Below are 13,764 nucleotides of genomic sequence, written 5' to 3'. Positions count from 1 at the left end.
GATGGCCATTAATGGATGGGTGAAAAGAGGATTAGACCATTTCATGGATGAGGCTATCAACAGCTACTAGTTACTTCCAGTATAAGATGCAATACACTTCTGAATACCAGTCGCTGAGCATCATGAACCGGAAAGTGCTATTGTACTCATGTGCAGCTTCTGAGTTTTCCACTAGCATCTAGTTGACCCAGCAGGACTCTTTTGATGTAATTTCTAGTTTAAATTTCAGCTAGTGAACAAGACATAGACAGGATTAAAAAACAACGGGTTGGATCCACTCTGGGGCATACAGTACTTAGAACTAGGAGCAGGGGTCAAATTTGATTAAGTTTACTTTTAAAGGCAAACCTACAGAATCCACACTTTCTGAAACAACACACGCACTGAAGCAAAACCATCCTTCAAAATGTGCACTTCATATGAGTAATGTGTACAAAAATGCATGTATATGGGTAAAGTGTGCATATGAATGCATGGGTTAGTGTAAATAACATACAAAAACATTTAGAACTTAGATACTTGTTGAAATCAAGAGTCTGCATAAGTCATGATGGTTTCAATGGGTGTGCTCTAAACAAAACGAAGCCTAGATCCAATCCGGTGGGAAAAGCTTCCCTAGCTGTGTCATCCTGCAGGAGGTCAAGAAGCAAAGACCCTGTCACAAACAAGGAAGGACCCAAGCTGTCTCCAACTCATATTTCTTGCCTCAGCTCATTATAGAAGAACTTCTTCCATTCCTCCACAATGTGGTGACTATTTTGGAACATGTCGCCACCTTGGGAGACATAGGAAGCAGAGGGAACTATGGAACTGGGATCCAAATTGTTGTAGAATTGGCGAGCAAGAATACTAGCTCCCTCTACCTCCCATGTTTCATGAAGAGAGGTAAGGGAGGGTGGCAACGTAAGCACCTGTAACACTCGGAAGGAGCACCAAGCAGGTGGGGGAGGTCCTTCCTCAGAGTGAAGCATTCTGGATGAGTTAACCAGGAAACTGCCTGAGATGCTACCTTGCCTCCATGGCTAGAAGTGCTTCACTTGGTCTTGGCCACTTCACTTAGAATACCTTTCTCTGAACAAAAGGTGGAACTGGGCTTTGGCAGTACTCAAAGTGTGGCCACACTGTGGATCTGTACAAGGGCATGATGATATGGTCAAGTTTATTTGTGATAAGTGCCAGATTCACATATAAGCTAAACAAGCTATAGCTTAGGGCCCCACTCTCTTGGGCCCTCCCCCCAAAAAATTAAAGGTACATTTCCAAAATCTAAGATAAAAACAACAACAAATAAAATAAAACTTACATACAGCAACAGTGTTTTGTGTTGTGTAGGCTCCAATGATGTAAGTAATGGGCCTTCCACTAGCCTGCTCCCTAAAATATCATGGGTTTGCTCATTTCTATATTTAAGGCAGGGGACCCCAGACTTACCGGAGTTTGGGTCGGTTCCCACTGCGCCGATCGCTCGACTGGCCGGAGGACGGGGGAGCGCGTGTCTGTGCGGGCCGGTGGGCGGGGGAGTGCGCGCCCGTGTGCATGTGCATGGGCGCTTACTGGCGCGGCGACGTGCTTCCAGGGTGGAAAAAGCGCCGAAAATCCGTTGTGCGCATGCGCATGGGCCTCCCCCGACCCGGAAGTGCACCAGAAATGACCTCTTCCGGGTCGGGAGAGGCCCATACGCATGCGCACAAAGGATTTTCGGCGCTTTTTTCCCGACCCGGAAGAGCGCTGCCGCTCTGCGCGCCGGCGGCGGTGGGCGGTGGGGGTCGCCGCGGGCCGGATTGGCAGGCCAATTGGGCCGCATCCGGCCCCCGGGCCGTAGTCTGGGGACCCCTGATTTAAGGTGTCTACATTCTGCATGGACTGGTTGCATGGCAACATGTGCAAATGGCTTTAGATACCTATTAGGTCCATAAATTACCATATAGCATATATTCAACACAAAAAACAGTGACAATTTGTTATTGACAAAAGACAGTTAGACATATAAAGGGCCCCATTACCTTCAGTAGCTTAGGGCCTCATCAAATCTAAATCCAGCCTTGTTTGTGATCCCTTTTGTGATAATCCCTGGAGTGGAATCCACTTTTGTCACAGCTGCTGCACTCTGGGGCTGACATTTTCATTGAACTAGTCACCACAACCCCAGTAGTAGGATCTCTTTTTCCCCCAGTTATTTATTCCCAGTTCAGACCTCATAAATCCACCATTAAGATCTATCCGGTTGGCAGCCCAAGAAACAGGGCCTTTTCAGTGTTGGCCCGGTCCCTGCAAAAGTCCCATGGCATGTGCAGGATGTAAATTTTGCTCCCTCACTAGTGGTTTTAAAATGGGTTTTTAAGTCTTGGCTATTCCAACCCACTTTTAACTGAATAATGTTATTAATTTATAATTTTAACGACTGGTGTTGTTTGATGACTATTTTTTTATGCTTTGCATTGCTTTATATTTTAAATTCATGTCATGCTTTTAATTTTGAACCATCCTGAGAGAACCCTTGACCCTGAAAGGTGGTATTGGTGTTGCTGGTCTCATACTGTAGAACATTCTTCCAGCAGAGATTCAATAACCCTCAGGCCCGGCTCTAGGTAGACCCCCGGTGGCGCAGGGCACCATAGCGCTGGCCTGCCAGAAAGGCGCCGCGAGCTGCGCCCGCCCGCTGGCCGGCCGATCCGCCGGTCCGCCACACAGCTGCGCCTGTGGGAGCCGCGCTGCGCGCTGCGCCCACCCGCCCACCGCGCTGGGAAACGGGGCGGGAGGGCGCCAGAGAGATCGTGCTGTGCCTGCCCGCCCGCCCGCCGCTGCGCCCACCCGCCCACCGCGCTGGGAAACGGGGCGGGAGGGCGCCGGAGAGATCCGGCGCACCACAGCGGCAGGGACATTTAAGACGGCCCTGATAACCCTCATTTTTTAACTTTCAGGCATCTCTCAAATACCCTTTTATGCAGACAGGCCTTTGCAGCTGTTTAAATTGATATGACAGTCTAGATACTGTATACTGTTATAAATAAATCTAAATAAATAAATAAGGACAAAATTTGGTATATACCACATGTCGTACTGCACAAACGCTCAGATTAAAAATGAAACCCTAAAAAAACACATACTAGGGAGTAAATCCCATTGAAACACAGTGGAGATTATTTCTCCATGAAAGAAAGCAAGTGCACCTGACTGAGTTCCCTTAGGCACCTTCTCCATATATAATCTAGCCTTTGCAAGTTTTTTTAAAAAAATGTTGATTTTTTTTAAAAAAGAAAATACTATACTAATTTAACAACATGGGCATGAATGTAGAAATTAACATGTTTTGAGAGTGAGAGAAAATTGCTGCACGAGGGACATCTGTGCTTGTCATTTTGAGTTTTTCTGCTGCAGATTTGCTTGTTCGTAAGAGAGCAGAAAATATTATTTCCACAGAGAATTGGGACTGCACGAGGGGGGGTCTAAATTCCCTTAGAAAGAATAGATGCAGTGCTTTTGTTCTTTAAAAAAATGTTTAGGGGTACTCTCGTTCTCCTACTCATATTGAAATACTGCCCCACAATGAGGCCAAACTTAGATTCACAAAATGTTTAGGAGTATGCGTACCCACCCACCCCACGAAAAAAGCATTGAATAGATGTAAAACTTCTGCATGGCATCCCCACTTTATTTTCCTCCCTTTCCATTTTGTTACTCTCCTATTTTTGCACACACACACCCAGATTCCCAGATTCCCATTCTCTGTTTTAGATCATGAGCCGTTGAACAAGGAATATTTATAGAACACTATTGCCTGCTGTCCCAAGCCCCTGAGACAGGCAGGCTACAAATCTCAATGACTAAATATTCCCACATGGAGCACTTAGGATTCAAGATATATAAACAAAATAATTTGTTCCCTGCTGTGGAGAGATTCTTGGGAACTCTCTAGACATAATACAAAACCCTCACACACCTTTCTGAAAATTATGGCAAATTAGCACCAAAGCCAGTCTCGTGGGTGTAGAGAAGTGTTACTAACTGGAGATAGCACTGGAAACGGATAGTCACACCCAGCCTCATTGTCTCACATTTGGGTGAAACGGGATGCATCCTTCCCCTCCTCTCTCTCTCTCTCTCTCTCTCTCTCTCTCTCTCTCTCTCTCTCTCTCTCTCTCTCACACACACACACACACACACACACACACACACACACACACACACAAACTCCTGGGTATTTGCAGACCCTCTGCAGTCACAGGCACAGATGGATGAACCGCAGCAAAGGACTCGTAGCAGACATCCCAACAGTTGCTCAGTGCTCTTTTTTTCCTCACAAGCATCAGCCCAAACAGCACTGAGAGCTACGAATGGCACATGAAGGCTTTTGGGCACCCTTTCCCATTCTGTCCTATATTCATCGCATGCAGCGTCGTTTCCATTCTGCTGCGATTTGTCTTCCCGCCAAAATCTATGTCGAAGTTCTCTGCGGTCTGCTCAGGACCAAAGATGGTTTTACTTTAGCCAGCTTTCCTTTCTTTGCGTATTTCCCACCACGGCATGGGCACCTACTTCACAGGTTTTGCTGCAGTCCGGTTATATTGTTTTATGATTTTATGAACAGTTATATGTGATACCTCGTGCTTCTGAGATCTGGCCAGCTCACTCCTTCAGAATTCTTGACTGAATATCATTATTAGGCCATGCTGACTGGAATTCATTAAATGACCAAATATTCCTCAGCGGTCTCTTTCCCATCTTCCTTATTGACCTTTCCCCATTCTTCATCCCTTCTCAGGCTACAGTCTATGCACATGTACCCGGGAGCAAGTCTAATTAAACTCAATGGGACATAGAGTAAACATGCATAGGAGAACACTGTAAATGTCTCTTCACAGCTTTCTTACTTTACAAAGATTTGTTATTTCTGCCTTCTCTTTTAAGATCAGTCTTCCAAGTAGAAGTATGGTCCTTGCCATATCCTTTGACTTTCTGTTGCTTCTAATATTAAAACATTTCTTCTAATATTGAAAAGATTTATAAAATATTGCCTGCTCATTGCAACTAATCTGTATCTGTGGCATGAGCATTTTGTTTTGACATGTTCCATATACTGTATACTAATCTACTGATCCTGGAAAGGGTGGGAAGACAAGGGAACATTGCAGGATGTCCTAGCCAGGAACATAATAACCTCAGCTGAATCTTTGTTGGACAATGCTCCTAATCAGTTTCATGCTCATTGCATGTCACACACCAGGCAGTTCTCTTCCTTGGCTGAATGTGTCCTTATGAATACTTCTTTTGGAAGCAGGGGACAGAGAAAACAATAGGTGACCAAACAGTCCGAACTCTTCACGTTCATGTGTGCTTCCTATATATAGCTGATAACTTGCAGGAAGAATAACCAGTGTGTCTAATGGGCATAAATATTGTTAGGAACTCTCTGTATTATGAATGCAACAGTTACCGGTATTGTAGAGAGGGTGGTTGAAGTGATGGCATATTCCCTCATCCGTCAAGAGACCCATGTAGGTTTTACATAGGGGCACAGGATTTTGAGGACAGGAAGGATGTTACTGTGGTGGGGAGTTTATATGGAGGATAAGTGGCAGACAACTGAAGTTATATGCTGTGGAGTATATCAGTTTATAACCTCCCCAATGTCATTCTTATTAATCTTATTCCATGGTGCACCAAGTACCAATGTGACCTATCTGCTTCCCGCCCCTGCCCCACCTGCCAAAACACATTAAGGTCCCAGTTAAGTCTTTCTAAATTCTGGGGAAATGCAGAAAGCTGTTATTGTTGTTGATTAAGATGATGTTGTTCTTGTTGTTGCTACTACTATTACTATTACTGTTATTATTATTAACAGAGGCAAACATTTCTAATAAGTTTTGTTACCAGATTAGTACTTAATCAGTCTTGCTGATGTGTGATCCAAAGGAAAGGAAAGCAATAGAAAAGAATAAATGGACAGAAATCTGAAATAGCAATATTCCAAAACCAGTGGGGGACACTGTAACTGACCTTAGAGTGCCTATTCTGGAACAAAGGGAACTTCAAAAGGAGACAAAGTGAAACTGCCAAAATGCAATTCATCAAGACGTCCAGTGGATTGAATTAAGAGGATGAATTTCCTAACACTATAGTGTTGGTTTTCCAATGCTAGAAAGTCTGTGCTATCAATAGCTATTTTTCCTTCTTCTTTAATTAACAACTTTCCTGCATTTCCTTTCCTTCTGGTCCTCACCGTTTTACCATCTCCTTTCCCCATCTGCAACTCAGGATAGCACTTATCTTTTGTAGCCCATGAAACCTCCTGCCATAATAAAGTGTCAAGTCTGAAGGAGTCACAAGAACTCTTATCTGCCTAGCTACTGTATATCTAATACGCAGATTTGGTTAAGAAGCGCTAGTCTTCACAAAAACACTGAAATGTGCATTTACAAAATAACAACAACACTATAATCCCTATTCACATGTTCTTCCGGGATGGGGGCAGGAGCTGGCTCTGGCAAACCCATTTCTCCCTCGCACCCACGAACCAAAACATGTATGAATTAGAACGTCTGAAGTGCTTTCCCAGGAATGAGAAAATTACTATTACTGTTACTGTTATTATTCATCCTAAATTCCCAGGGTGGGTTACAACATTTAAAGCACAACAGTACAGGGGGCAGGGTATTATTGGGTTATTGCTTTTATTTTTATTTTATATACTGTTGATCTTTTTATGTGAAACGCCCTGAGACCTCGGGGCAGGGCCAGATTTGAGGCCCTAAGCTACTGAAGGTAATGGGGCCCTTTATATGTCCAGCTGTCTTTTGTCAATAACAAATTGTCGCTGCTTTTTGTGTTAGGTCTAGTTGCGAACTCTGGGGTTGCACTGCTCATCTTGCTTTACTGTCCGAGAGAGCCAGCGTTTGTCCGCAGACAGCTTCCGGGTCATGTGGCCAGCATGACTAAGCCGCTTCTGGCGAAACCAGAGCAGCGCATTCCCGCAGGAGCAGTACCTATTTATCTACTTGCACTTGGACGTGCTTTCGAGCTGCTTTACATAGCTGCCAAGTTTTCCCTTTTCTCGCGAGGAAGCCTATTCAGCATAAGGGAAAATCCCTTTTAAAAAGGGATAACTTGGCAGCTATGCTGCTAGGTGGGCAGGAGCTGGGACCGAGCAACGGGAGGTCGCAGGTGGTTTAGATAGACCACAGCGCCACCCACGTCCTAATAGGTATCCAAACAAACAAACAAAGCCAGGGTGGTATATAAATTCAAACAACAACAACAACAACAACGCTACGTTAAAAAGCAAATGCAGCTGGAAAGGCAGAATATCTGTGCGGCGCGATGAGAGGGTTGGAATTGTGTGTGTTTGTGTTGGGCCTATTTAACTCTCTTCGTTTTGTGTAAGGCGGAGACGCGGCGGCGGCGGCGGCCTTTTGAGGAGGGAAACGACGCGGAGAGGCCGCGGACTGATGTTGCCGCCGCCGCCGCCGGGGTTTCAGGCGAGGCTCCTCCTCATCTCGGCTGTCGTTGTCTCAGCGCTGTGAGGCAGCGGCGCTGCTCCCGCCACCCGGCGCGAGGCGGAGGCGGAGGATGTCTGCGCTCTTTCTCGCTTCCCCTGACAGGCCGGGGCTCCCCGGCTCGTCCTGAGGCGGCAGGGGGCGGCGCTGCTGGGCCGAGCGAGGCTGGGCCGGGCAGGCTCCTTCCTTCCCTCCCTCATCCCCCCACCCCCTTCCCCACCACCACCCCCTCCCTGCGCTTCGGAACATGGCGGCGGCGATAACGGTGGCGAGGGAGTGAGAGGAGGGAGCCCCAGCGCCCGGCGGCCGCAGGTGAGCAGCAGCGAAGAGGCCGCAGCAGCGGCGGCGGCGCTTTCAAGCGGGGAGGCCGCCTCGGCCTGGAACTTGCCAGCAGCGGGGCTTCGGAGCCGGGCACGGCCTGGCTGCCCAGCGAGGGGTTGGGAAGCGGGGGGCTGTGCTCCCCGCCGCCCAGCAGAGGCCCGGGCCCTCCAGGGACAGCCGAGCCCATGCTGGCGGAGTGACAGCGAGCGGCCCATAGCGCTGCCTGCCTCACGCATTGTGGGCCCTGACTTTTCCCCTTCCTTGGGGTGATGCCTCCTGACCCCGCAGGCCTGCTGGGTGGGGTGCAGCGCCTCCTTGTCTGGTGGGTGCTGCTCACTCGCTTTAACGGGGTGTTGTTGTTGTTGTGGCCGTTCATTGTTAGAATTATTGTTCCAAAATCCCCCCCCCGTTATACGAAGCCTGCTCCTCTATTCCTTCGCCTTGCTCTCTATTCTCCACCCCACCCCCGGCCTTCTCTGGAGCATCCTCTGGCATATGAGTCTAATTAATTCATATGGAATTGGCTGCCATATGATTTGGCGACGGCTACTTTGTGTGTGTGTGTGTGTGTGTGTGTGTGGCCAAATCCATGGAGGAAGATAGATCCGGTCGATTTATCAAGGGCTGTTAGCCATGGTAAAATGGAGCTTCTGGGTTTAGAGGCAGTATACCTTTGAAATAACACGTGCTGGAGGGGAGGGGGGAGAGCATACAAGCGGGCAGGATAGCTGCCTTCCTGACCTGCTGAAGACTTCCTGGAGGCATTTGGCAGGATAGTTGTTGGAAACAGCATGCATGCCGACTACTTTTCCTTATTTAAGAAGACTGCCTTTCTTCTTAAGTTCTGATTCAATATTTTGATATCTTTCACCCATACCCTGCCCTTCCCTTCTTTCTCTCCTTTACCTGGGAATCCTCCCTTATCAGTCTTTTGGCTCTTCCAAAATAAAAGTTTACAGGAGTCTGTTAAACACACACTTTAGACTAACACACACACCCCTTCTACTTTATTGTAGAATAACTCTACTGTATATTGTGTTGGGTCTTACCTGCACTTTTTCATTTGCTTCACTGTTTCCCCTTGATTGCTTTGAATCTGTAAAAGTGACTGGGGTTGTCACATGTGGATATGGGCTCATTTGTGGATTTTATTACCAGATTGGTTTTAATTATTGTTGTTTTGAAATGTGTTGAATTATTGATAGAAGAACTTATCCAGATGTCCTCTCTTAGCAATGTCTCACATTCAGATCCTAAACATATTGTCAGGTGGGGATGCATGTTCTGTTGGAATGAAAGAAGTTTAATATATAAACAGTTTCTATATAAAGTATATGGCATCAGGATAGTTTGTAGAATTTAGGAAATAGCAAAGTGTATTGTTGACCAAACTGCGGGAGGCAGTGGAAGACAGGAGTGCCTGGCGTGCTATGGTCCATGGGGTCACGAAGAGTCGGACACGACTAAACGACTAAAAAACAACAACAATTGTGTTATGAACAAATGTGGAATATAAATATATATATATATATATCATTTGGTCTCTAGTGTGTGTATATATTGCTTTGGTTGTCATTATATACAGTATCTGTCATTCTTGCAGTTTTGAAAACCGAATGCACAAATCAATTTAAGGGGTTTCATCTTTCTACTTTGAGTGTAGTTATATGTGACAAGTTACAACTTAAAAAACAAAACAAAAACATGACAAACTTTTAATAAACTGCAGTATTCCCTTCTGGGGAACAGGTTCAAGTTCAAAGTAAACTTTCTAAGCACATTACTAGTCAAATCTCTGAAGTAAATGAGACTTGCTTTCCGCAATCATTTTAGGAGTGAGGATGAATTATATTAAATGCTACCTGTACTGTACTTGTCTGCATACTGCAGTCAGTTGATAGGCTTGCTGTAGCTGTTTCTTTGATTATTGATGCTTGGTCTGTCATGGTGATTGTTCACTCATCAGTAAACTTTAGAATCTTGTCTAGCCTGTCAGAAAAGGATGCATGTAGTCTCTCCTCGAAAGGATTAAAATCTTGGCTAAACACATGTATTCGGGAAAACAAGGAGGGACGTACTGGTAGCCATCTAAATGAGGCAATTCCATGTTGCTGAAATGGAGGCCATACAGATGATAGTGGCCCAGTTCACATATTAACTCTAAGCCAAACTATGGCTTATCAACTGCGAGCAAGATTGTGGGTACCCAGAACAAAAATCTCATCTATTTCTATCCTTCCCAGGTCCTGCTGCTACTGCGCTACCCACAGCTAAGCTATGGCCTGACTTAGCATTGTGTGTGAACCTAGGTTTGTCTCACTCCGAACAAACCATGTGATGTAACTAGTGTTAGAAACTGAGATATGAAAGCTAGGAGCTGAATGGCACCTTAAACCTAGGTTAAGGGTGCTACAACAGAATGTCTAAGCATGCTCTTTTTATAACAAGAATACAAAGCTGAAAATGAATGAACTGTAGCTAAAATATTGTGTTCATTTTTCACATGATCTAGTTTTTCCCCTGCCCACCCCCCTAATATTCTTAAGAGGGTCTCTTCTCCATTCTTCAGAGATTAGCTGAAAGTGGGGAGGCAGAAAAAGGCCCTACTTTCCTTCCACACTGCAGTTTTAATCTGAAATCTTAGGCGCAGTACTGTGCCCAGAGCTCAGAAACTGCTCGTGCTGATGAAATTCCCTGTCGCAAAATGCACCTAGAACAGTGGGAGTTTCAAACACTGGCTGTAACCAAGGTTTGATATTGGTTTATCACTCGTTGTTTGTTTGGCTCAGCATTACCTGCAAACAAGGCAAATATATTGTGTTGTTCAGTAGATTATAACTGAAATGCTAGGATATGCAACATACTACTGAATCATCTTTTGATGTACAGATGCACAGCAGCCAATATGTGACATAGTAAAGATTGTGTTTTGGGAAACATTTGGCACAGAGTAGAAATGTAACATATGTATGTTCCAATGCCCCATTTTTTTAAAAAAATTTTTTAAAGCTAACTAAAAAGCATCCTCAAGCGTCAGCAATTTTGTCTGGAGAATAATCACCCTTTCCCTGCTGGTAATTTTGCCACTTAAAACTGCCCCCCCTCCACTGTTCCCCCCTTCCAAATTCTAGATGCCTTTTTGTAAGAATAAATGTACACTCTTCCCGGAGGCATATGATGCAGCTGCCTTGTGAAGCTATGCAGGTCTGGGTCTAGGCAGTGCCTGGAAGGGAGACTGCCTGGGAACCTTATATATGCTGCATTGAGTTATATGTAGAAGAAAGGTGGGGTAATAAATAAATAAAAATGTGCAACCGTCCACTAAGAAAGAGGAAGGAAAATTGTTCTTCTAGTTTGCCAGATACAGTACTATAAGAAATAGTTTTAAATGAAGACCAGTTTAAGATAAGCATTAGCAAAAGCTACTTAAAGGTGTGTCAACTCTAGAATAATTGTGAAATTGTCATCCCATGGAGGTTTCAAAGAAAAGCTGTGGTTTTAGCTCTGGGTAATTTTTCTGAAGAAAAGTGTTTGGGCTTAAGCTGTTCTAGAATATGGAAATGTTACCCCTCTATCCGCAATACTTGGAAACTGACCAAGTTTACTTATGGCAAGAAAGTTGATTTATGCCTAGAGGCGTTGATTTTAAAATACAGTTGACTCACATCTTGCACACATTTAACTTGCGCGATTGCAGCTTTATATGCTTGGCAACTGGCCAGCTGAAAATGCATCCAAGGTGGATAGCTTAAAAACTGAAGAGCTTTTAAAATTCTCAAACTTACTTATCGGGCTCTGGGAGGCTCTTGCAAGATATTGGACAGCCCCACAAGATCTCACAAGAGCCTCCAGAGCCTGCATGAGAGCTTGCCATTTGTTTCAGCTTAGTGGCGCAAAGCAGAAAGTGATGCGGCAAACAGAAGTATGGAGGAGCTCTTTGAAGGAAGCTTCCATTGGAAAGTGCAATTGAAATATGCTTCTTGTAAAATGAAACTTTGTCTTCATATTTTCTTGCAAGTACTGTATACCATTACAGTATACATGGTGTGGAAGAAGTGCATAGAGAGATCTTTTTGTTCCTTGCTCATAACAGGAGAATTGGTAGTCAGTCGCCCAGTGAAATTGATTGGCAATAGGTTCAAGTGGGTAGTAACCAGATTGGGCAAATGGAGGGGGTTGGCCCCAGTTGAAATCCTGGTTGGAATTCCATCACCAACCCACCTCCTGTGCCTGCTATCCACAATGGGAGGAAAGCTTACATTGGTACCAATGAGAGCAGGTGTGAAGGTGCAATTCTAAAAATAAATAAACCTTTAAAAAAACCCTCTTCTCTTGCCACAGTCCTGATTCAACTTAGCTTCCCCGAACTGGCTGTTGGCTTGTTTCCTGTAGCAAAAGGACACACAAGGGCAAACAATAAATGTTGCATGGTGCATCTATTTTGGCCCTGTTCACAAACAAAGTTCAAAAAATGTAAATGTGACACTTTACAGTGTGCTGCCACTTGTGCCTTAGAGGTAGTTTTGCCTCTGATCTGCTGACTAGAGCAATATAGCACCACCAGAGAGAGTGGATGTGTGTGAGAGAAAGACATTTTATCCCATGGCCACTTACAGTGCCTATGCCACTTATGGAACCCATACCACAAGCTTCCCACTCTTACCCAGAAAGGGAAGCTGAAAGGAATACTGTGTTAGATTGAGTTTTTAAAAGCAAGGCTGTTGTAATGGTGTGTTTGACCATCAATTTTTTTTGTCTTTTTGTATCATAGGAAGTGGATGTGTTTCCTCTTTCAAGATCAGCCATTTGAGATGCTGGTGAAGGCCACCTTTCTGGTTTGTATATAGCCACCTTTCTGGTTTGTATATATCCTTATGGTGGACTCTGCAAAGGTGCTTAGTGCTTTGGGCGGTACGATTCTTCCTTATGTTCCACCTCTTTGAGTTCTAGGAGGGAAAACCTATTGGCATTCTCAAAATCTATTAGTGTTGTGGCTGGCACTGAAAAATTGTTTTCACTGGTAGCCTCAAACTATGAAATCAGTTGCTAAATTCAGCATAACAGATTCAGGAGATTGGCCCTTTTAAAACAAGTTGCCAAGATCTTTCTCTTTTTGCAAGCCTTTTATAACTACAGTGTTGTTTCAGCGTCACCTCTCTGTTTTTCATCTGCAACTTTTATAATGCCCCACTACTATTTCTGTAATTTTAATAGTTCCTTGTTTTTCTTTATTTGTAACCTGCATTGAGAACAATTGTTGAAAAATGGCTCCATGATCTCCATAATCAGAGTGAGAATTTCCACAATTGTCATTTTATTGTTCTTGTTTGATAAGGGAACATGGGGAAACACTTTTCTTCATCTCAGAACAGGGCAAAGTTGTAAGACCTGTTCTCACAGGATATTTATAACTGTGCAACAGTATATGCAGGAGAGGCAGTATATCAACTTTAGAACTTAGTGACTTTTAACTCTCTTAATTATTTCAACAGTATTACTGAAAATGGTCAGTGATCATGGTGCCTGTTAGACATCAGAATACCGTAATAAATTCACACAAACCCTCTGAGGTTACTCCTTCTACTTTGCTAAAGTTGGCACTTCTACATTCACCCAAAATGTTGGCTCCTGCTCTAGTTTGCTCTTGCATCTACAGCAGCAAAGCAATCCAGAATCCTTTCATGCTGTGGTTTTTCTGGCATGTCAATGTAACCGTGCAAGTATATGTGCCTGTTAGCTCTTCTCCCATTCAAAAATACAGTCTGCTCTACGGTTGGAACATCTGACACTGTGCCAGATACAACAAGAGACTCCCACTCCTTTGTGATAATCTGAGGAACTACTATCTGAGGAACTACTCCAGTTTATAAATTGCTGGGAATGTTTGCTGCTCTCCTGTTGAACATGCTGAGAGCATAGTGTAGCATTTCCCCCAAAGTGTTAATGATGC

At 44.5% G+C, this 13,764-nt stretch overlaps 1 protein-coding gene across 4 annotated transcripts in view; it reads left to right on the top strand.

Annotated features, from left to right (window-relative positions):
* Positions 1–7,489: 7,489 nt before the first annotated feature.
* Positions 7,490–13,764, top strand: part of SCMH1 (Scm polycomb group protein homolog 1) — a 44,963-nt gene continuing 38,688 nt past the window's right edge. For 2 of the 4 annotated variants that reach the window (XM_035117263.2, XM_035117260.2), the window contains exons 1-2: positions 7,490–7,805; positions 12,586–12,649. The gene's annotated coding sequence lies outside the window, so the exon portion shown is untranslated. Of the gene's footprint in view, positions 7,806–12,585; positions 12,673–13,764 lie in introns of all 4 variants that reach the window. The other 2 variants (XM_060275720.1, XM_035117264.2) reach the window with 2 other exon arrangements.

The sequence above is a fragment of the Zootoca vivipara genome, chromosome 6 (assembly GCF_963506605.1).
Source record: "Zootoca vivipara chromosome 6, rZooViv1.1, whole genome shotgun sequence".
Lineage (NCBI taxonomy): Eukaryota > Metazoa > Chordata > Lepidosauria > Squamata > Lacertidae > Zootoca > Zootoca vivipara.
The sequence above is the reverse complement of the archived record's forward strand: the minus strand, read 5'-3'. Positions and strand labels throughout refer to the sequence as shown.